The sequence below is a fragment of the Mustela erminea genome, chromosome 6 (assembly GCF_009829155.1).
Source record: "Mustela erminea isolate mMusErm1 chromosome 6, mMusErm1.Pri, whole genome shotgun sequence".
NCBI lineage: Eukaryota > Metazoa > Chordata > Mammalia > Carnivora > Mustelidae > Mustela > Mustela erminea.
In genome coordinates, this window is record NC_045619.1 from 31,294,868 (window position 1) to 31,317,168 (window position 22,301).

Sequence of the window (22,301 nt, forward strand, 5' to 3'; positions counted from 1 at the left end):
TTAAATTTGGGGAAACGGTGTTTATCTAATTGGAGAAATTCAATTATTTTGATAAATTAAAAAGCGTGTGTGTACCAGAGGCAGAGACAAAATCAGAGAGACAAAGAAAGAGACGAAATATCTGTTTCTCCAGGGACTGCTTCACCCTCTGTTAAACTGCTATGTATAGCTAGGAATAAATTCAGCCAGGATATGTTTCTCTGCAATGGCATTTAAAAATACGATGCAAAGAATGACATTATTATATGTCAAAATTGCTGCCTCGCTTTCTCTGTGGAATAGAGAAGGATAAATATGTTTATATCAATTTCTAGGAAGACAGGACAAATGCTCTATAATTTATTGCCCTGAAACCCTGAAGGACAATAGGGTAAATGGACTGAAGCACTATTAAGACCAATTAGGCACACACTCTTACAAAGCACCATAAATACAACTCATTATTTGAACCCCTTGAAATTCCCTTTTTTTTTTTTAAGATTTTATTTATTTATTTGACAGAGAGAAATCACAAGTAGTCGGAGAGGCAGGCAGAGAGAGAGAGAGGGAAGCAGGCTCCCTGCTGAGCAGAGAGCCCGATGTGGGACTCGATTCCAGGACCCTGAGATCATGACCTGAGCCGAAGGCAGCGGCTTAACCCACTGAGCCACCCAGGTGCCCCCTTGAAATTCCCTTTTTATCCTTACTTCATTCATCTGTCAGATCAATTCCATAGCTTTGCTCCTTCAGCTGTATCTCTTATCTCTTCTAAACAAAGGACTTTGGGTTTTGATGAATTTGATCCCACTTTTTCTTAGATTGTTAAAGCCAGCCTTCCTTTCCTTCATTCCTTCTCTTAATTCCTCCTTCCCTCCCTCTCATCTTCCTTTATCACTTCCCTTATTTCCTCCCTTCTTGCCTCCCCCTTCCCTTTAATTCCTCTCTCCGCCTCTCCCTTCCCCCATCTTCTTGTATTCGATGAGGATGTATGAAGATCGCTGTATGGCAGACACGATGTTAAATGGTAAGATGAGAGAGGTGAAGAGGACACAAAGTGCCTGCCCTCTAGAAACTCAAGTTCACGTAGATGGGTATGAGAGCAAATAAAGTGCTGCTCATTAAATGCTATATTGAAAATGTGCATTTTCTCAATTTTCAAAGCGAATAACCCAGGAAAGTAGGATATATATTATTTTCATTTTACATGTATGATAAAAGGATTAGAGATGTAAATGATACACATAAAAATTCACAATTCTCAAACAAGCATGAAGTTGCTGTTTCCAAAATGACCATGCTGCCACTTCATTCTCACCCTTCATTATGTCCTTTTTCATGGTTGGAGAGAACATTCTCCTTACTTCTTTTCTCTGTGACTCCAACTTCCCTTCTAGCTCCTATGTGTCACCTTCATTGCTAGACCTCTCTTTTTGTAACCAATGTAGCTTATTTCTTTTTTTCAATGAAGAATTGAGTGACTATCTTTTCCCTGATGATTTTTCAGCTATTCAATGCCATACAGAATGCTTTCAGTGCTACAAATTAGTTTATTAGATTTGTTTGCACCCCTCTGACAGTTAGAGATCCTAGCTCTTGAAGGATAAGATATGGTTTATATCAATTTTTAAACAATTAATTTTTAGAGCAATTTTAGTCCACAGCAAAATTGAGTGGAGAGTACACAGTTCCCATATATTCCCTGTCCCCTCCCTCCCCCCTCCCCCCTCCTCACTATCCACATCGCACACTACAGTGGTACATTTGTTACAATAGATGAACCTATATTGAAACATTGTTGTCACCCAAAGACCACAGTTTACATTAGGGTTCAGTCTCAGTGCTGTATATTATGGGGGTTTTGACAAGTATGTAATGACATGTAACCACTGTTGCAGTATCATACAGGACTGTTGCATTGCCCTAAAGTTCCTGCACTCTGCCTATTCATCCCTCCTTCCCCTCAAACTCCTGATCTTTTTACTGTCCCCATAGTTCTGCATTTTCCAGAATTGCAATTTTTATTGTCTGCAAAGTTTTGTGTATTCCACATAGTTGGAATGATAAAGTATGTGGCCTTTTCAAATTGGTTTCTTTCACTTATGCATTTAGGGTTCCTCTGTGTGTCTTCATGGATTGATTTCTTTTTAGCCCTGAATAATACTCCATTATCTGGATGTACCACTACTTCTTTATCTATTCACCAACTGAAGGACATTTTGGTCACTTGGTTGCTTCAAAGTTTTGGCAATTTCTATCCTTTTTTAGAATCAATTATTCTTCTTTTAAAACTTTTTTTCGTGGTTTCACCAGGCTTGCAATATATGTTTACAACTATCAAAGTTCATTTCAAGTAACACTATACCACTTCATGGGTAGTGCAAGTAATTTATGAAAATAAAATAATCCCAATTCTTCCTTCCTGTCGCTTGTATCAGTGTTGTCATACATTGACACAGACACAGACACACAGACACACACACACAGACACACACACACACACACACGCGTAAGTACATTGAATACATTGTTGCCATTATTATTTTGAACAAATGTTATCTGTTAAGTTAAAACAAGAAAAGTAAGTTTTTACTTTTCCTTTACTTATTCCTTTATGTGCTTCTATTGTTTATGTAGATCCAAATTTCTATTCTGCTTTATTTTCCTTCTCTCTGAAGAACTTTTAACATTTCTTGCAAGACAGGTCTACTTGCAAAAAATTCCCTCAGTATTTATCTGAGAAATTCTTTACTTCTCCTTCATTTTTGAAGGATAATTTCTCAGGACACAGAATTCTAGTTTGGTGTTTTTCTTTTCTCAACCCTTTAAATATTCCATTCCATTCCATTCTCTTCTTCTTTACGTGGTTTCTGAGAAGTTACAGGTAATTCTTTTTTTTCCTTTTGCAGATGTAATTCTTATCTTTGCTCCTTTTTTTTTTTTTTAAAGATTTTATTTATTTGACACAGAGAGAGAGATCACAAGTAGGCAGAGAGAGAGTGGGAAGCAGGCTCCCCGCTGAGCAGAGAGCCTGATTCGGGGCTCCATCCCAGGACCCTTAGATCATAACCTGAGCCGAAAGCAGAGGCTTAACTCACTGAGCCACCCAGGTGCCCCATCTTTGCTCCTTTTATGTAAAGTGCTCTTTTTTCTTCACCCTCTGACTTCTTTAAAGATTTTTTTACCTTTGATTTTCTCAACTTTGCACATGACATTCATAAGTTTAGTTTTGGGGGGTGCCTGGGTGGCTTGATTAAGTGTCTGACTCTTGATTTGGCTCAGATCATGTAGGTACCCCAGGATCATGAGATTTAGCCCGGTGTTGGGCTCTCTGCTCAGGCTGGGAGTCTGCTTGATATTCTCCTTTTCCCTCTCCCTCTGACACTCTGCTGCCTCTCTCTTTCTCTCTCTCAAATAAATCTTAAAAAAATAACTGTAGTTTTTTTGTTGTGGTTGTTTTGTTTTGCATTTACTCTGCTTGATGTTTTCTGAGTTTCCCTGATATGTGGTTTGCTGCCTGACATTAATTTGGGGGGAATTTTCAGTCATTATTGCTTCAAATATTGCTCCTGTTCATTTTTTTCTTTCTTCACGTTTTGGTGTTCCCATTATGCATATGTTGCACATTTTTAGTTGTCCTATAATTCTTGGATATTCTATTTTTTTCATTTTTTTTCTTTTGCTTTCCAGTTTTAGAAGTTTCTCTTTTTTCATCAAGCACACAGATTCTTTTTTTAAAATCAAGGTATAATTGACATAACACTGTATTAGTTTCAGGCATACAACATAATGATTCAATATTTGTACTGTAAAAGTGATCATCACAATAAGTGCAGTTAACATCCACCTTTATACATAGCTATAATTTTTTTCTTTTGATTAGAACTTTCTTTTTTTTTTTTTTAAAGATCTATTTATTGATTTTAGAGAGAGAGTGCATGTGTACTGAGGAGGGGCAAGGAGAGAGGGAGGGAGGGAAATAGAGAACCCCAAGCAGACTCCCTGGTGAGCACAAACCCCAATGTGGGGCTTGATCTCAGGACCTGGAGATCATAAATGGAGCAGAAATCAAGAGTAGCCCACTCAACTGACTGAGTGACTCAGGTGCCCCTTGATAAGAACTTCCATGATCTCCTCTAGCTACTTTCAAACACAGTGTCATCAAGTATAGTCACCATGCTAGATGTTAGTTACATCCTCATGACTTATTTTATAAGTGGAATTTTATAACTTTTGACTCCCTTGATCCATTTCACCTATTCTTCATCCCCTGCCTCAGGTAACCATGAGCTTGGTATCCATGAGCTTGTCTTGTGTGTGTGTGTGTGTGTGTGTGTGTGTGTGTGTGTATGCACGTGCACGCACGTGTGTACTGTGTTTGTTTTTAAGACTCTATGTATAAATGCGATTATACAGTATTTATCTTTTTTCCTGTCACAGAGATTTTCTTTAGCCATTTCCAGTCTCTAAATGAGCCCATCCAAAGTACTATTTATTTATTTATTTATTTATTTATGTTTTTTAACTCTACCATTTTTTTTAATTTTTTCCTTAGGATTTTTGTCTCTCTGCTTACATTATCTGCCTGTTTCTTGTTGCTATCTACTTTTTTCATGAAAACCCTTAGCATATTAATCACAGTTTTTAAAATTCCTGGTCTGACCATTTCTGTCATATCTGACATGTTTGTTGATCTTTCAAACTGTTTTTGCCTTTTAGTGTGAACTGTAAATTTTGTTGAAAAGCGGACATGATGTACTATGTAAGAGCAACTGCAGAACAGGTGTGGGGAAAGGGAACCCTTGATTAGGTCCCAGGGTTTTTGTTGAGTCTGTGCCTCTGGCCTGTGAGTCTCATCAAAGCTTCTCAGCTTTTTCACCCTTTCTGGTGGGGACTGGGGTTGGCAATTTCCCTCTTTCCTGATTTTTAGGCTCTGATAAAATAGTTTCCTCTGAGGGAAGGCCTTGTTAAGGACAGAATGCTCTGCTGTATTCAAAGTGGTTACTTCTTCTCTTTCCCTGCTGGAAGCATTTTCTCTAATGTTCTCTGTGAGGACCTAGTAGGCCTTTTGAAGGTAAACTCCTGTGGGAGTATTTAACTCTCTGAGTTGCCCACACAGAGCATCCAGCAATTAATCAATTATACAGAGTTCAAGCCCCTCCCTCCACTCCGCCCCTACTGGTTATTGATTCTTGAGGTGGTTTCTGCCAGAGTGTTTCTGCTCTGGTGAGTTATGCTGCTTTGTTTTTGCCTGTACGTCTTTCCAATTTGGGGGCCAGTGGTTTGCCTTGTGATTTCACTTTTAAGAAGAGTTGCTGCTATTTTCAGTTTGTTCAGCTTTACTTGTTGTTAAGGTAGAATGTCAATTTCTAGATTCCTTACATGGCAGCCTGGAAACCTGAAGCCATTTTATATTTTAACAATGATGGAATAGGGAAGCAAAATGCCAATGGTGGCGAGATAGGTAACAACAGGAGGTATTTTATACCAGAGTCACTTCTTGGTTATGACGGTTCAGATTTCCCATCAGAATGAGTAAATTACCAGATATTTCCTATAACGTGCTTATGTAATTTGTCTTCTGAAAATATTTACTCTTGGTAAATTCTAACTTCAGGTGATCTTAAATATTGCTGTTTTACTTTAAATGTATTCGGATGTATTCCCAAACTGAATGTATTCCCAAACCGAAACAAAAGTCTAGAAAATTATTATAGTGAAAATTTTGTGTCAAATAATTTTAGGAAATTCCAATATTATGACTGACTTCCTTGCAGAGCAGAAAATTCCAGTGTAGTCCATTAAAGACTCTTGAGGAGCTTGAAAGAAACTTGTTTACTTTGATTTACCCAGAATGAAATGAAAATTAGTTAACAACTGATTCCCCTATTTCCCTGAATAACATATGCTAATGTCTTATGGAAATACACTCCCTGAACATCCTTTGAGATCCTGGATAGTTTTTTCATTGGTCTAGTCATTCAGTAAATATTTATTGAGCAACTTAGCTTGTTGGAAGAAGAAAAGGATCATAGATCCACACTAGTACTCTATTCAGGAATTTCTGTATCACACATGCTTATCCCTTCTCCTAGGAAAAAGGCTATTAGCACATTTGTCTCACAGATCCATGAATATTCATAAATACAATAAGAAGATAAATAAATTGTGGGATGTAATGTACAGCATGGCAATTATCATTAACAATACAATGTTAAATATTTATATATTTGAACAATACAATTATATATATTTGAAAGTTGCTGGAAGAGTGGATTTTACTATTTATTTATTTACTTTTTTAGAAAGGGAGGGGGAGAGAATAGAGTGAGAGAGAGAGTATTAAGCAGGCTCTATTCCTAGCACAGAGCCCAACAAGGGGTTTAATCTCATAACCTTGAGCTCATTACCTGAGCTGAAATCAACACTTGGATGTTTAACTAACTGAACCACCCATGTACCCCCAAAAGAGTGGATTTTAGAAGTTCTCATTATAAAAAGAAAAACGGTACACATGTGATTTGATGGATGTTAGCTTACTGTGGTAATCATTTCATAATATATGTTCATATCAAATCATTATGTGGTACAACTTAAACTAACAGTGTTGTACATTAATTCTACCTCAATAAAATGGAAAGAAAAGAAGTAGGTGGTACTGAGCTCTAGAGCTATTGTTGAATATTCTTCAGATAGACCTCACATCAGATGGGAGGAAGACTGGTAACTGTCACTGACTCAAAGTTTAGTTGTACTTTTCCTGATTTTGGGGAGGGGGCGGGAACTAAACTAAAAATTTTGCAAGGGCATTTGTTCTCAACTAGAAGTAATTTTGCCCCCCACAGGCGATATTTGGCAATACTTGGAGACCATTCTGATGGTCATAAGGGATGTTAGTGGTATCTAGCTGGCAGAGGATAACACTAAATGCATCCTACAATGCATAAGACAGTCCCATCGCAACATACTTACCTCATCCTAAATGTCAACAATGCTGATGTTGAAAAGCCCTTGGTAAACTGTTATTAACACAAGAACAGATAAACCACAAGGTAGGTACTGTTAGGCCTGGGATGACTGTAAGTTTATGAACACTGAACCTAGTGAACAAAATACAGGAAAGAGTAGAACTTCCAAATATTCTGCCTTTATAACTGCAAGTTATAGTAATTTGGGGATAGTACCTGAATTTTGCTTTTATTCTTTATATTTAAGTGCTAATAGTTAGCGACACACTCAGATTTCCTTTTTTTTTTTTGTAAAAAATTTCCTTGTACCGGTGTTCTCCAACTGTGTTTATGGCCTCAGGTTTTCAGAGAGAATGTCAGGTGTATGGAGCTCTTTTCCTCACTCTTCAGGGTTGGACTCATAGAACAGTTAGCTAAGAAAGAACCTGCAGCTTGAAATCACTTTTCTCAATGTGAGAGCTACGTAGGAAATGTGACCATTAGTTCTTTCTTCACTGTGCTATTACAGTAGAAAAGGGGATGTTTAAAAGATTAAAAGGAAAATAAGAACAAAGAAGAGAATAGATAGGAGGTGAGTCGGGAGTAACCCAGTCCAACTTGTGAATTTCAGGGGCTATGCATCCTTCCAGCTGTGTGACCTTGTGCAAATAACCCAACCTCTCAAAGCCTCTATTTCATCACTATGTAAGGGACATAATGAGGCGTCTATCTGTAGGGCATCAGTATGCAGACTGCTCAGCACTGTCTGGCATATAGGAAAGTTTCAATAAATATTAACCACCATTATCTCTCCCTCTCTCTTTTTTTTTTTGCTCTTTACCAAATATTATTGAGCTCCATTTATATGATAAGTTCTATGCCAGTCAATGGGGATTATATAGTGAGCCAAACAAACAAACAAACACACACACACCAAACCAGGTCTCTGCTTTCATGAAGTTTATGGTTGAGGGGATGTGAAAAACATAAACCAAATAACCACACAAATAACTCATATTTTTGTGGGTGTCCTAAAGAGAGCTAAGTGGATTCATAACATATAACTGAGGAATTTGACTCCCTCTGGATCCCAGGCGGCCCTCTGAAACTCCTGGGCTCATGGGCTAAGAAACCTTTTGCATCTTTGAGTTGTGACAGCGCTTTACCCTCATCATTGAAAAATGGTCACTAGTGTTCCTAAGGTGACGGGCTGTAGATTTTGACTTTTCCATCTGAGGAAATAATTTATACATGTTACAAGGAAAGAAAATAGGAATGAGCAATGTTTTTTTTTTTTTCTCCCCCGAATTCTTTTATCTCCCTCTTTTTGGAATTTGTGTCTGCTACTTGCTAGTTTTTGATTTTTCCGTAGGGAATGGAAACAGTGCCACTGCCTCTCAGCGACTTGAGTATAAGAAATAGAGGTTGTTCTTGGACCTTCCCACCCCTAAATGACCAGTTTATAAAAGACAGAGTTGGGCATTGGTGGGAGTGAGTACACACTCAGTCTTTGGAGGCAGCTCTGGAGAATATCTGTGGAATGTGACTAGTGCTGTATTTCTCTTTTTGGTCTAAGATGGTAGTGGGTGGGGGAGAGCTCCTACTCCCCAGCTATTTAAGCAAATGAAGAAACTTAATCAGAAGAGAAGAGAAATCTGTGAAGAAAGCATTTATTACTTGATGTTATCTTGGATAGAAAATAAAAGACTTGGGGCACCTGGGTGGTTCAGTGGGTTAAGCCTCTGCCTTCGGCTCAGGTCATGATCCTGGGGTTCTGGGATCTGGCCCTGTATTGGGCTCTCTGCTCAGTGGCCTTCTTCCACCTCTCTCTCTCTGCCTGCTTGCGATCTCTGTCTGTCAGATAAATAAGTAAAAACTTAAAAAAAAAAAAAAAAAGAAAAGACTTGTCAAAAAAAACCCTTTGCCTGACCCCTTTTAGCGATCTATTTATTTTATAAGTTTAGAAAAGGATCAGTCCATCTGTTAGGGCCGTGGTAGAGACTTAGCTGTCCAAAATCCATGCTCCTTTTCACTCTTTCTTTCCCAGCATAAGGCCACATTGACTGAACAGCCTTTTTTGCAGTTAGGTGAGGCCAGGTAGCCAAGCTCTGGGCCATGGGAGTGACTGGAGTGATGAATGCACTGAAAATACCCCAAGTTGCTTTTCCTTGGTTTCTCTCCTTTCTGGCTGTCTAGGGTCACAACCCACAGGGTGAATCTGGAAGCCACATCCAGTGAAGATGGCAGAGCCTCCAAAAGTCCAAGTCCTTGAACAGTTCTCTAAAGCAGCATTCCTACCCCACCCCACCCCAACAGGAAACACCTGCCTGGAACTTTTACAAAAAAATAACTATTTCTTGATCCTCAAACCACTGAAGTTTGGAAGCATTCATTATTACAGTATAATTGAGCTAACTAATATAGGGCCTGGTGAAAAGAAGGGACACATCCATGATTATAGGATGATGTCAAAATATTTGTGAGATCAGAGAGTTCTCTCAGAGGAAATGATGATCGAGTGGTTATTATCACTAATATAGTAGTTCTGAAATACTGCTGTACTCACAGATAGGACTGGATTGTCCAAACAGATTCACAGGAATCAGAGAGCTTAATAGATATCAATGTTTAGCTACACGATACTGAGGATGAAGGTATCAAAAGGCTCAGATGCAGCAGAGGAAGGTCTGGGACATAATGCATAGTTTGCAAAATGCTTCCCACATCAGATATGGCCCTGTAGTCCAGAACAGAGGAAGTCCCTGAGTGTGGTTTGCTAGCTTTTCATACCATACCATAGTGCTACAATTATGAAATACCTTTATTTTCTACCCCATAGAACTGCACAGCTTACATGATATTCCTCAGGGAGCTATGCCTCCTAGATCCGGGGTCTTATTCATTACAGGTAATCCTTAGCCAGAGGTATCAGGGAAATCTATGAAATATAAGGATATTTCAGAGACAAAGTCTCTACTTCCTGGCATATACTAATAGTCTTTTACCCAGAAATCTCAATGACAAGAATTTTAAACCTGCTCTTTTTCTTTTTCCCAGGGGCATTCCCCCATGAAAGAGGTGAATGGATCCCAATTCAATCTTTAAACCACATCATGATTTTTTGTAACTCCATTATAAAAGAAGTAGATCATTTGTATTTTATGTACATTGCCTAAGGCTGTTTTGGATAAGAGTCAAAGAAAGAGGATAAACCCATTTGTGCTTTGTAACAGCTCCGTGTTTATTAAGCTTTCCACTTTACAGTGGGGAAGTTGGTGAGGATGGGAAACCATGTAGAAACCACTTAGTTCACAAAGCTAGTGAGTCGTTAATATGGGACCACTGCACTAGGGCCAAGATCTGTGATTGACTGTATTCAAAATGAGTTCCTCTAACTGGAGCTACCGCCCCAGACAGCGAAATGCAGCTCTCTGACCACACTTCAACCATACTTTGCTGAGATCCACCTACTTCTGATGACCATGTGTTTGTGACAAAAAGTGGTGTGATGACTAGTAAAACAAACACAGAATAATTGTCCTTTTAATCCCTCCTCGAATTTCCAGTCAAATTTCAGTGTGTTAGTCTCAGCAATTACCTTTGGGGATAAGAAAGGAAAGAGAAAGACGGGAAATCCTTTGAAGAGTTTAGAAAATTAGAGAAGGAATTGAGAACATTGTTTTATTCAGCTTATCTTAGGAACAGCCTTCCAGACTCACCATTTTATTAAACAAACTAGTGTCCATAAGAGCTGAATACTGAACAATGAATCAAAGGAACAGAGCGTGTTTCCTGATCTGTCTGCCGGCTTTAACAGGTAAATGATAGGGATATGTGTATGTGTATGTGTATGTGTGTGTGTGTGTGTGTGTGCGCACACGCGCGTGCGCGAACAACATCCAAGTCAATCAAAATTTATGAGAAGCAACAGAAACTACAATAATCAAGATACATTTCAGGAGAATTTAAAATATATGTGTTTCTGAAATTAAGCAGAATAAAAATGAATGTGATCATCTCTAAATTTTCTATACTGTGAAACTTTTTAGGATAATTGTCTTATTCATTTTTTCAACCTTAATAAGTAGGCTTCTATCAGACTTCAGTATTTATAGCACTGAAATCTACTTAGCACTGGTGTGTTCATGTGGGAGTTCTACCTTATAAGCAGGTAAACAACCAGCCACTGTCTCCTGTTACCATGCACAAAGAAAGTGAAGGAAGAATGGTTTAATAAGTTTTTAAATCACTTTCTTAGCTGGAATTTTTATTCACTTTTCCCTTAATGGCCTGAGTATAAATGGACACCTAGAGTTTCTGAGCATATGACCTTATATGCCCTTTTAAAACTAATAATACAATCAAAGAAATCAAATTTCTTATATTTATATATAGCACATTACATTATAAATGTGATTTCCTTATGCGATTTCTCCTTTAATTCCTACAACCAACTGAAGTGGGGATATGATTTCTTTTTTAGTTACTAGCAAACCAAAGTTTGGACAGGCCAGTTGACTCACCTTATGGTTATGCCTCTACCATATGAAGTTCTAGCACTCAAATGTAAGTTTTATATATATTATTTTAAATAAGCTACATACAAAGACAGTTTTATTGTTAAAATTGAAAGTTACATGTGCTTTATATAAGGAGAGAATTAAAATAATTTATAATAATAATAATAATATAATAATCTATAATCTCATAGTCTTAAGATAACTATCAGTATCTTGACATGTGTTCTGTGTGGTATGTTTTCTATGCCTGTGTATATCTTTTTACAGTTAAAGATCATAATATATTCAGTTTGTATTTAGCTTTTTTATTTCTGCATCAGTCCATTTTGGAACCTCTGACTATACCTACTTGGGCAATTAAATTTTATTACTGTGGGGGCTAGACTAATAATACCTACAGTATTATACAAAGGAGATGAGTGGGAAGGCTTTGCCTTTCCAGGTTAACTGCTATCATTCTGTAATGTAACTTACCATGTGTCAGGCATTACTCCAATCACTTTACATGCATTAATTAATTTAATACTTATATCAACCCTATGAAGTAGGTATTATTATCACCATTTTGCACAGACAAAACAAGCACAGATTAGCTAAGCATCTTACCAGATTTCACACAGCTGGCGAGAAAGAGATCTGGAAATTGAATTTGAGGTGTCCGAATCCAGAGTTCATATTCTTAATAATCTATATCCACTGCCTCTCAGAGTCCTGACTCTCTTCTAGGACAGTGTTCTGAGGAATTAAATAGCTGCATGAATGCTTATTGGGACCTTAAATGAGGCTCCCCTGTGGCCTCTTCTAAAATGGAGAGCGTAGTTGCTGGCAGAGTGGGCCTCCTTTAATGGGTCATGGTTAGGGAGCTTGGCAAGAGAGACCTGGACAGAGCTGGGAGAGACTTGATTGTGGAATGAGCTGGCAGCGCTAGGGTAGAACACTACTCTGCACAGCACAGATGTGGTTGGGAGGACAAGCGGCAGATCGGTAACCAGATCTCTTTCGAGCCTGGGAAAGGAAGGCTGGCCCACCCATCTTGTACCACACAAGCCCTTATGGCTCTTGGATGATGGGTAAGGGGCACCTTACCCCTTATTTATACCCCAATGTTTATATCAATAAACACTGATATAGCCTCATATCAGGGATGAGACTATATGGCTCACAAAACCTGAAACATTCATTATAGGGCCTTTTACAGGAAAAGTTTATGATTCTTGGTGTAGATGATCTCTTGGTTCCTTTATAATACAGAGATTTTGACTATATGATTCTAGAGTCTAGGACACTTTCCTCTGGAAATTTCTCTAGAACTAATGCCAAAATCTCTTAAGATTTATTATTTGTAAAGAGAAAGTAAGAGGACCATAGTTCTTTTTGTTGTGATCTTGAATCTCTACATTGTACTTTATTTAAAAAAAGAAAGAAAGAAAGAAAGGAACAGAAGTGTTTTGAGTGTAAACATGTCCAAAGTACTTACCATGGGTTTGGACTGAAACCATGACTCATATGGATAGAGTTCTCTTTAGATGGCAATGAAATCCACAACAGAGGGATATGGAATTGGAATTTTATTTCTATCAGTTTTTAGGATATGAAGGTTAAAAAAAAAAAAAAATTGGGAGAGAAACCACCCTGAGAAATCTTCCAGCTTCACCTCGGCAACATTTCAAGTCTGAAAGTTGGCTAATGCTTAATATTTCTTACATTGAGGCTGTAGATACCTGCTGTTAGATTTAAGGCATTAGAAAAGCCATCAGCTTGCTCTGGATAAAACTGCTACAGAATAAAGAGCCTCATAAGCCTAGCACTTCTGTGTTTTCACTGTATCATTCGCCCCTTCAGTTTCTCTCCACTCTCTTGTAGCTTCTTAGGGTTTCACAGCATCTATTCCGAGCCTATGTTATTAATGATGCCGATAGGCAGGCCTCAGATACAGCTGTTTTAAGAAAGCTTTACTGGAGCAATCTTAATATAACTGTCCTGAGTTTGGGGGGATTTTTAAAATTTTGTTTGGCTCTTTTTCCCCTTTGCCCTGTGGAAGTCACAATTTGCCATTTCTTGTGGCTACTTAACATTTTCTCTCCTGCTGATGCTCTGAATTAGTTATTAAGTTACCATTCTATTCCTTTTGGATAACCCTATCTCCATACACTTCAGCAACCTGCTGTTCATAAATCTATACAAACTATAGAAGGCAAGCAATTCCCTTGTTGTCATTTCAGACATATTGGGCACTGTCAATGAACTGAGCATACAACACAGAAGACTCCTGCCCTCTGTGAGCTTACAGTGTGATATATAAACTCTTAGGGAAGATGGAGCAGCTAAAATCAATGAAGGCAGTGATATTAATAGGTTCTAAAAATGGAGTCCAAAAATGCTCAGTGAAGAGCATCTGAAAAATTAATTCTTCAGCTTTAAAGCCATGGCCTCGGGGCACCTGGGTCACTCAGTCAGTTAAGCGGCTGCCTTCAGCGGAGGTCATGATCCCGGAGTCCTGGGATGGAGTTACCCCTCACATGGGGCATTTTGCTCAGCAGGGATCCTGCTTCTCCCTCGGCCTGCCCCTCCCCCTGCTCATTCAAGAGCACACACTCTCTCTGTCAAATGAATAAATAAAATCTTAAAAAAAATAAATAAAGTCACAGCCTCGATCTCCCATTTGCTCTGTTAGAATGGTCCACAAAGCTTGAAGTTCTTTAGAGTTTACAGAAAGTCTAAGAATTTGTCATTAAGCCATATTTCTCCTGGGCCTCGGCAAGAGAAAACCTAGCATGCCACACTCCTCTGAAGAAGGGGTTGCTACTCAGTTGGCTCTGCCATCTCTGAGCTCCGAGGAGGGGTCCTACGGACTGTAAGCCAGACTTCTGAGGAGGGCACGCCAGTGAAATGGAGCTGGTATTAATGGAGCTGGTTCTGCAAGTGGTGGAGAGAAACGGAAAACTGGACTCACTTGCTGTTTTGGAATAGAACTGCCACTGCCAAGGTGAAGACACCTTGCTGATAGGATGATCCCAGGCAACAGAGCAGTAAGGAAGCTCACTGGAAACCAGCCAAGAACAGCGAAGGGTAAGTAAGCCCTTTCCTCTTCCCCTATCCAGCAGGCTCCTTCTAGTTCCCCTCATTGTCAGAGCTTAGCAGGCAGCAGGGTGTGTACGAGAAAAGTGGTTTGCAGAGCCCCGTCACAAAGGGGAGGAGAAGGTGGGTTTGGAGGTGAGACAGTACCTTAATCAGGCATAACTGTTTTCCCCATAAAGCTCTCTTCCATTTTCACTGACTGTATTGAAATGGTGGTGGGTTTTAAGAAGTGCACAGTATTTCTCAGCTCGGCTGTGGACCATTTAGACTACCCAGGAGTGAAAAAGAGAAAGAAGAAAGGTTTTGAGGAGGAAGCTGTAGATAATGTGCTAGACACTGACTTCATTTTCAGTTTGAGACATTATTGGCCAATTAGGCACATTCTCAATTTGTAGGGAGCAGAAAAAAAAAAGGCGGGGGGTGGGTGGAGAGAAAGTGAGTAAAAAGAGAGATGATCATTTCACGGAGAAGTCGTCCCCAGCTTCCAAACACCATACAATTTCTCTATGCTATTTATCCTGATCCTCTCATACTCCGTAATGCCCTGGGTGGTACGTGATACATAAAGTACCTAGAATAGCTGAGCGCCTTCCATTAAGAAAGGCGTGGTGAGCATATGCTTGCAATTCTCCTCCACGCATGGAAGCCTCAACATGGTTTCTGTTTGTTTTACTGGCTAAATGCTATGCAGTTGGCTGTCATCTGGTATGTCAGTTGGTATAGCACACAAATGGCTTTGCTTCCTCATTTCCCACAGGCGGTATTTGTAATGGCATAATTATGTGTCCAGAATTCAAACTGAGAAAAAAAGAAAAAATAAAAATCCCGAGCTGAGTGCTTTCGCCTTAGACTCTGTTGCCATCAGAAGGTAATGGTTTCACTGGCCACCACTGTTTGCTACAGATAACAGAGAGACCCTTGCATGCTATTTATGAGGGGTGAAAACAGAGAGGAGCAAGGTACAATCAACCCAACAGACCAACCTTATTTAAACCCTGTGAAATACATTATGTCAAACATTTAAAGGAAATAATGTACCTTAAGAAAATAGAAGGAATAAATAACAAATTAAAGTTAGAGAACACCAGATTTGTTTGTCAGCATTAAAGAGTCACGGGATTGCACTCTTTTTCAAATTATGATTTCTAGGAAACAGTAATGTACAGCGTAATGTACTTTAAGATATGGACAGTAGGCAGGAATTCTTCAATATATTTTTCTTCAAAAAATTTTTTTTTTCTCAACCGCAGTTTTTTCAGATTGTTGTTTTATTTTACTTTTTCACATCCTTGGAATGGAATTGGCTATACTGTCTAAGAACTTCAAAGAACTTTAAGGAAGATACAATTGAGTGTGAATCTTGCCTCTGGGTACTTTGGATAAAACAAATCTCAGAGCTTGGCTTAGAGTTCTGTTTCTTTTCTAAAATGGGGATAAGAATAAGCTTAGGGTAGTTAACTACTTCAACATCCTGATTTGCCCATATGTGTACCACAATATTAGCTATTATTAGTATTTTTAGCTAGCATTATGTAATTACAATGATCATACTGTATTTATCATGATTAGTATTACAGTTAATAGTATCAAGCATTGTTATGGTTATTTTATTTTTTTATTTTATGGTTATTCTATTATTTTATTTTATTTTATTTGTTATTTCTCTACAGTCTAATTTACACTTGTAGACTAAAAGCATCACTTGCTTTCCTTGCCCATGTGTCTTGCCTGAAGGAACAGCAAGCTGGAGAAAATAAAACTCTATTAAGGGAAGTGAGCACAAGGCTATTCCACAGCTGCTCCGGATAATGCCAGCGCATCAGTGGGCAACGTTCTATTTCTAGTTTGAACTTACCTGCTGGGGTGATGCTTACTGGGGACAAATTTAGTTGGCATGAAGGATGTAACACCTTGGTGATCAAGAAGGCATTTCAAATTCAAACTGACATCTTCTAGCAGGAACAAGACTAATGAAACAACCATTTGCATTCCTATTTACTAACAATGGTATGGGAAGTCATTTAAGAGTAGTACTTGATCTGTGTAACTGCGGTGGGATACTTAGTAATCTATTGTTAGATCAACTCTCAAGAATTGGAACTTGTAGCACTGAAGATAAATAAGGGATTTCTACTTTAGCGCTATTAACTATCCAGGATACTCCAGAGCTTATGGGATTTCTGTGAATGATTTGAACAGGCTTTGATCGTCTCTACATTTGGGACATATATTGGAAAAATAGAATTTGGAGACACATACAGCAAAGCTACAAGGTGGAAATAATTTGGAAAATTTTCCTAAGGTTTTGGCTAACGTAGTTAAGCTAACTGGTAGTCTCTATTCTGAAATGTCAAAGAACTGTAACATGTTGAAATGATGTGCTTGATTTTAACCGCTTGCGGGTGAAATTCCAGGACTCTAGCATCTGCTTATGTGCCAAGACTGTGACTAATGCCTGCAGTTAGTATTGCTAGGAAAGGATGTCATTCTGTGGGCATCTTTTCTTGGTAATAAAAGAATGTCTTCAAACTCACTGTCCATTGGCGGAGGGCAGGGGCTTTTCTTCCAAAGTCTATTTCTCTACTTAGTGAAACACCTAATTTATAATCATTGATTGGTGCTGAAGCCACTTATTCTATAACCCCAGCAGTTGCATCCAACAGAGTAAAATATCCCTCAGAGGGGAAGAAGGTTTAGATGTTTTTTGGTTTTAGGTTTAATAAATATGATTCAGGTTAATGAGTGACTCAGTTGTAATGATCATTAATGTAAACAATGTGATCTTATTCAAGATGATGTCATACAGCTTGAACTTATCACTGCTTTTCATCCTTAATGACTTTTTCTTAACTAAGTTGTGGTAGACAGATGTTAAGATACCTCTACCACCCAAGCCATACTGGGGAACTACACATGGCAAGGAACTTATGGGAGCCAAAGGTGATCTCTGGCCACGAGTCAGCCAAAATAGAAGCTCTTAGTTTTATATCCATAAGGACTTAAAGGCTGCCAACAACCACGAAAGAAGCAAATCCTTCCCTAATCTCCCGATGAGAACCTAGCCCGGGCTGACACACTGCAACCATATAAAACCTTGAACCGGGGAAGCCATGTGTAAGCTCCTAATCCATAGAGACAGGTGGGTGTTGTTTTAAGACACTAAATATGCCATATTATGTAGACAAGGAAAATTAATGTAATAGGTGACTATCAGCAAAGGCTAAATTACTACCCCAGCTTTCTTATTAACCTGACTATAAACTTGTCCTAGTCTAATTTATTCTCTACTCTACAGTAACTGTTCTTTCTCAAACACAAATCTGATTATGTCACTCCTTGCATACATCTCCCTCAAGACTGTACATATTTTCTGAAGTCCCTTCACTGTCTCTTTTGTGTGTACCTCTCCTGACAATTTCTGTTTACTTTGTTCCCACTTCACATAAGACTTCACTTTGTGGGAGAACTTCAGTCTTTGTGCATATGCTCCATTTATCCCACATTTGCCTTTCCACTCTCAGTTTAGGTGTGGTTTCCTAAACTTGGGTTACAAGCTTCTATGTGTTACTTTGAAACATTATACTTAACTCTAACATTAAACTCATCAAAGTGAATTATAATTGCCTATTGACTTACGTATTTCTCCTATTGACTAAATGCTTCTGGGGAGAGAAGCCACAACCTATTCATCACAAATTTCCACTTCAAGCACAATGATGAGTGTGGAGCATGTGGTCGGTAATCATCTTAAGAATGAAGATTACATACATTTCTAAACTGACGGGAGTGTGACACAAATCTCCTCTCAACAATTTACACTGCATCACTCATTTTATAGTTACAACCATTGTCTTCTTTCTTTGGTTGATTAGTCTAAAATCAGTGGTTTCTAAATCTGCCAGATTTCAAGACCCATCATTATGGATATTTGTTTAAAATGCAAATGCCTTTTTCTTTCTGATACTGACTGTGTGAAGCTGTATAGAAGACCTAGGAATGTTGTAATTTCTCCAATACTCTTTGCAACTCCTATGATTTAACAAGTTTGGAAACACTGGTGTAAAATGATCATGTGTTATTGACCATTGCCTCCCTGAGTCCCATCTATTGCCTTTAGTCTGCCTATGGAGTCGATTAAATCCAGCCACATTAATTACCTACTATTGCTAGATTTTTTCAGAACTGAGCTCCCATGACTTGTCCCTGGTTCAGTAGCTGATTCTTTGTTTTCCCAAAGCTCTTCTCCCAGAACCCTTTCATATACTCACCTGTACTGACTATTGCCCGGGCCCACTTCATCGCCACTTTAGAGGGGGCTGTTGCTTGGTGTTGACTCATTCTTTTTCCCTTGTTACTATTTTACGCCAAAATGAAACCTTAACTCAATGTAGCCCCTTACTCCTCAGACTGCAACTTTCTAATTTAAATTCTACCTGGGTGTTCCTGAGTCACAAGACAGCAATTTCTGTGGGAATGTAGATGTTGTAACCACATAAAAATATTTATCATATTTTAAGTAAATGCAAGATTTTTTTCTCTTTCAGTTATTGTCTCTTCTCAGGGGATTTAAATGCAGAAGTATAATAGAAATATAGCTAAATATTCCCTATGTTTCAAAGGAACATGATGATAAGTTCCTTAAGAAGCAGAAATTTTATATTAATATTATTATTGTCTTACAGACTATAACACTACTTTATTTCAACTATAGCATTAACCATCTTGGGTGGACAGCAGGGGGCAACATACCCAATGTAGATCCCAAGTCTTCAGGCAGTTTCAGATCCCAATTCCATTCATTACTAATTGGACCACTCTGCGCAAGTGACTTAACGGCTCTATACCTTGGTTCTCTCTTCTGTATAAATAGAGATAATAATAGGGTTTTTGAGGAAGATAGGATTCATTATAAATAAATTATTTAGGGAAGTATCTGGGACATGGCAAATGCTCTGTTAATATTGAATTTAAAAATGCAAGTGAAATGATGCTAATCAATTTTGTCAGTGATTTTAAACCAGGTCACACAATGGCTTAAAAACAAGGTAGAATTATTACTGGAACATTAACTGGTAACTGGGAATTCAAAAGTGGAGCTGAGTCGGCACCAGTCACAGTTTGTTCAGAGAACAGGTTCCTTTCCTCTTTCTTCTCTTGGTTCCACCTCTGTTTATACATAGGTTTGTCTTAAGGATGGCTCTCATCATAATTGAAAGATGGCTACCAGAAAAACTCTATACTCACTTTGGTGGAAGAGACAATGGCATCCCTCCCTCTTATTTAAGGACTAAAGTAGGATTTTCTCATAAAACTTTAGTATTCCTATCACTGAAGTGGGCACTAGACCACTTCAGAAGAATCCTTTAAGAACCAGATGTGAAGTCAATTGTAAAACACTTCATTGCTACTTCTCATCAGGATAGAGGAATTAGTAAATTAACCACAGTGTTCACTACACTACACTGTTGTTTTTCAATTACAAAAAGAAGATGGACTAGATAATTGGTAACATCTTTTCTATCTATCTCTAATATTCTGTGGTTTTCCTATCAGAGAACTGATGTTCTTTTTAACCATTTTTTGACACCTCAGAATAATTAGGAAAAAGGCTACAAGTAGTTAATAAAACACCAACATATTATATATAGTAATATTTGTGCTTTTTAGTAACATATTATATAACAATAATTACCATAACATTTAAGTAGTGATAAAAGTAAACAACAGTTTAAGATCTCTGTTGTGATTTCCAACATCACTAATACCACTGTGAATTTTTGCCCACATTCGTAATTGCAGAAAATTACAAATTTCAGTTAAAATTTAATGTAAATAGAGATTAGTTATTTTCCTCATCTTAGTCTATAAACCTTTTATCCATGGACCTCTTGGGACTTCATGGACCCCAGATTAAGAACCCTTATTATAAAGCATTAATTTAGGAAATCAAGAAGAGTCCATGATATAAAAAATCATAAACTTCCAATTCTCTTATAGCATTAATTACAATTACCCCATAATCTGACCATGAGAGTACATGGTATATTTTCATAACTAGATTGTGATCTCTTTAAAGGAGAGAGATGTATCATCTACATCTTTGATTGCTTATTGCACTAACCTTACAACTGACTGTGATAAAATTACTTCAGGAGATTAAAAAAATACAGATGCAGGAAAAAAAAATACAGATGCTCCCCCTCTATCTGAGACCCTCTAAATCAGAATGTCTGTATAGGGATCCGGGAATCTGTATTTCTACACACTTCTAAGACTATTTTGATGCAGTCAGCTTCGCCAAGTAGATGAATCACATTAGGGAATCACTGTTCTTTAATACCTGGTACAATGCCTTGCACGATTACATACTCAGTAAATGATTTGGGATTTGAATGACAGAAACTAGGACATACAATAAAATTTCACATTTAGAAACCACCTATGAGGGGCACCTGAGTGGCTCAGTTGTTTTAAGAGTCTGCCTTCGGCTCAGGTAATGATCCCAGGGTCCAGGGATCAAGTCCCATGTCAGGCTCCCTGCTCAGCAGGTAATCTGCTTCTCCTCCTCTCTCTGCCCCTTCCTGTGCTTGTGCTCTCACCGTCTTTCTCTCAAATAAATAAATAAAATTTTAAAAAAAGAAAAAAGAAAACTCCTAAGAAAATGCACGCGCGTGCGCGCGCACACACACACAAATAAAATCCTCTCACTGAACTATGACATAAAAATGTCCACAAAAAAAAATTTCATCCACATTCCACATTCATTCCACAAGAAAAAATTACATATTTTTTTTAAACATTGAAAGATTCAGTGGTTTTATTCAATGATTCATAAATTGGGCAGCATCCCATGTAGCAATAAAAAGTAGATTCTCCAGTGCATTATTACCTCAGTAGTGCTGATCAGGTAATTCCAAGTTGACTGGTTAAAGGTTATATTCCTGGGGGTAGGATGGTGGGTTGTAACCATAAATAGGTATTAAGTCTTGGTTTGCTGACGGGTTTAGCACAAGTGACTCTATATTGGACCTGCTGTTTCCTTTTTAACAGAAGTCATTTTAGCCATTTGTGGACAAGAAAACTAGTAAGATTCTCAAGGAAAATTTGTCTTCTCAGGGAAGATTCTCAGGGAAAATTAATCTTGTTATTTGGTATTTCTGGTGAGGTGGGTACAGACAGAATGGCATAGACCCCCCTTGGGAATGGATTTGCTTGCCCCAGCTGCTGCAAGTGTATTATAGGGTTTTCCTTCACTGGAGAAAATCACCTTGCTGAGCAGCCTACAGCCCTTTACTGAAATGGTAGTCTAAAGGCCAGGCACTTTTGTCCAGCTGGGGACAACACTGATGGGCTGAGACTTTGTCACAGTTGACCTCTCCTTTTCCCCAATACACTTCCTTTCATTCTTCCAAAAATGTTGGTCCCTAATAAATGTCCAGTGGGCTAAGCCTTTACTACATAGTTCGATTGCTTTATTTCCTATAGCACATGTATAATATTTATTTTTTTAATAATTTTTAAAATTAACTTATAATGTATTATTAGCACCAGGGGTACATGTCTGTGAATTGCCAGGTTTACACACTTCACAGCACATACCTTCCCCAATGTCCATAACCCCACCACTCTCTCCCTACCCCTGTCCCCCTGGCAACCCTCAGTTTATTTTGTGAGATTAAGAGTCTCTTATGGTTTGTTGCTATAGCACATGTATTTTATTTTTTTTTAAGTTTTATTTATTTATTTGACAGAGAGAGATCACAAGTAGGCAGAGAGGCAG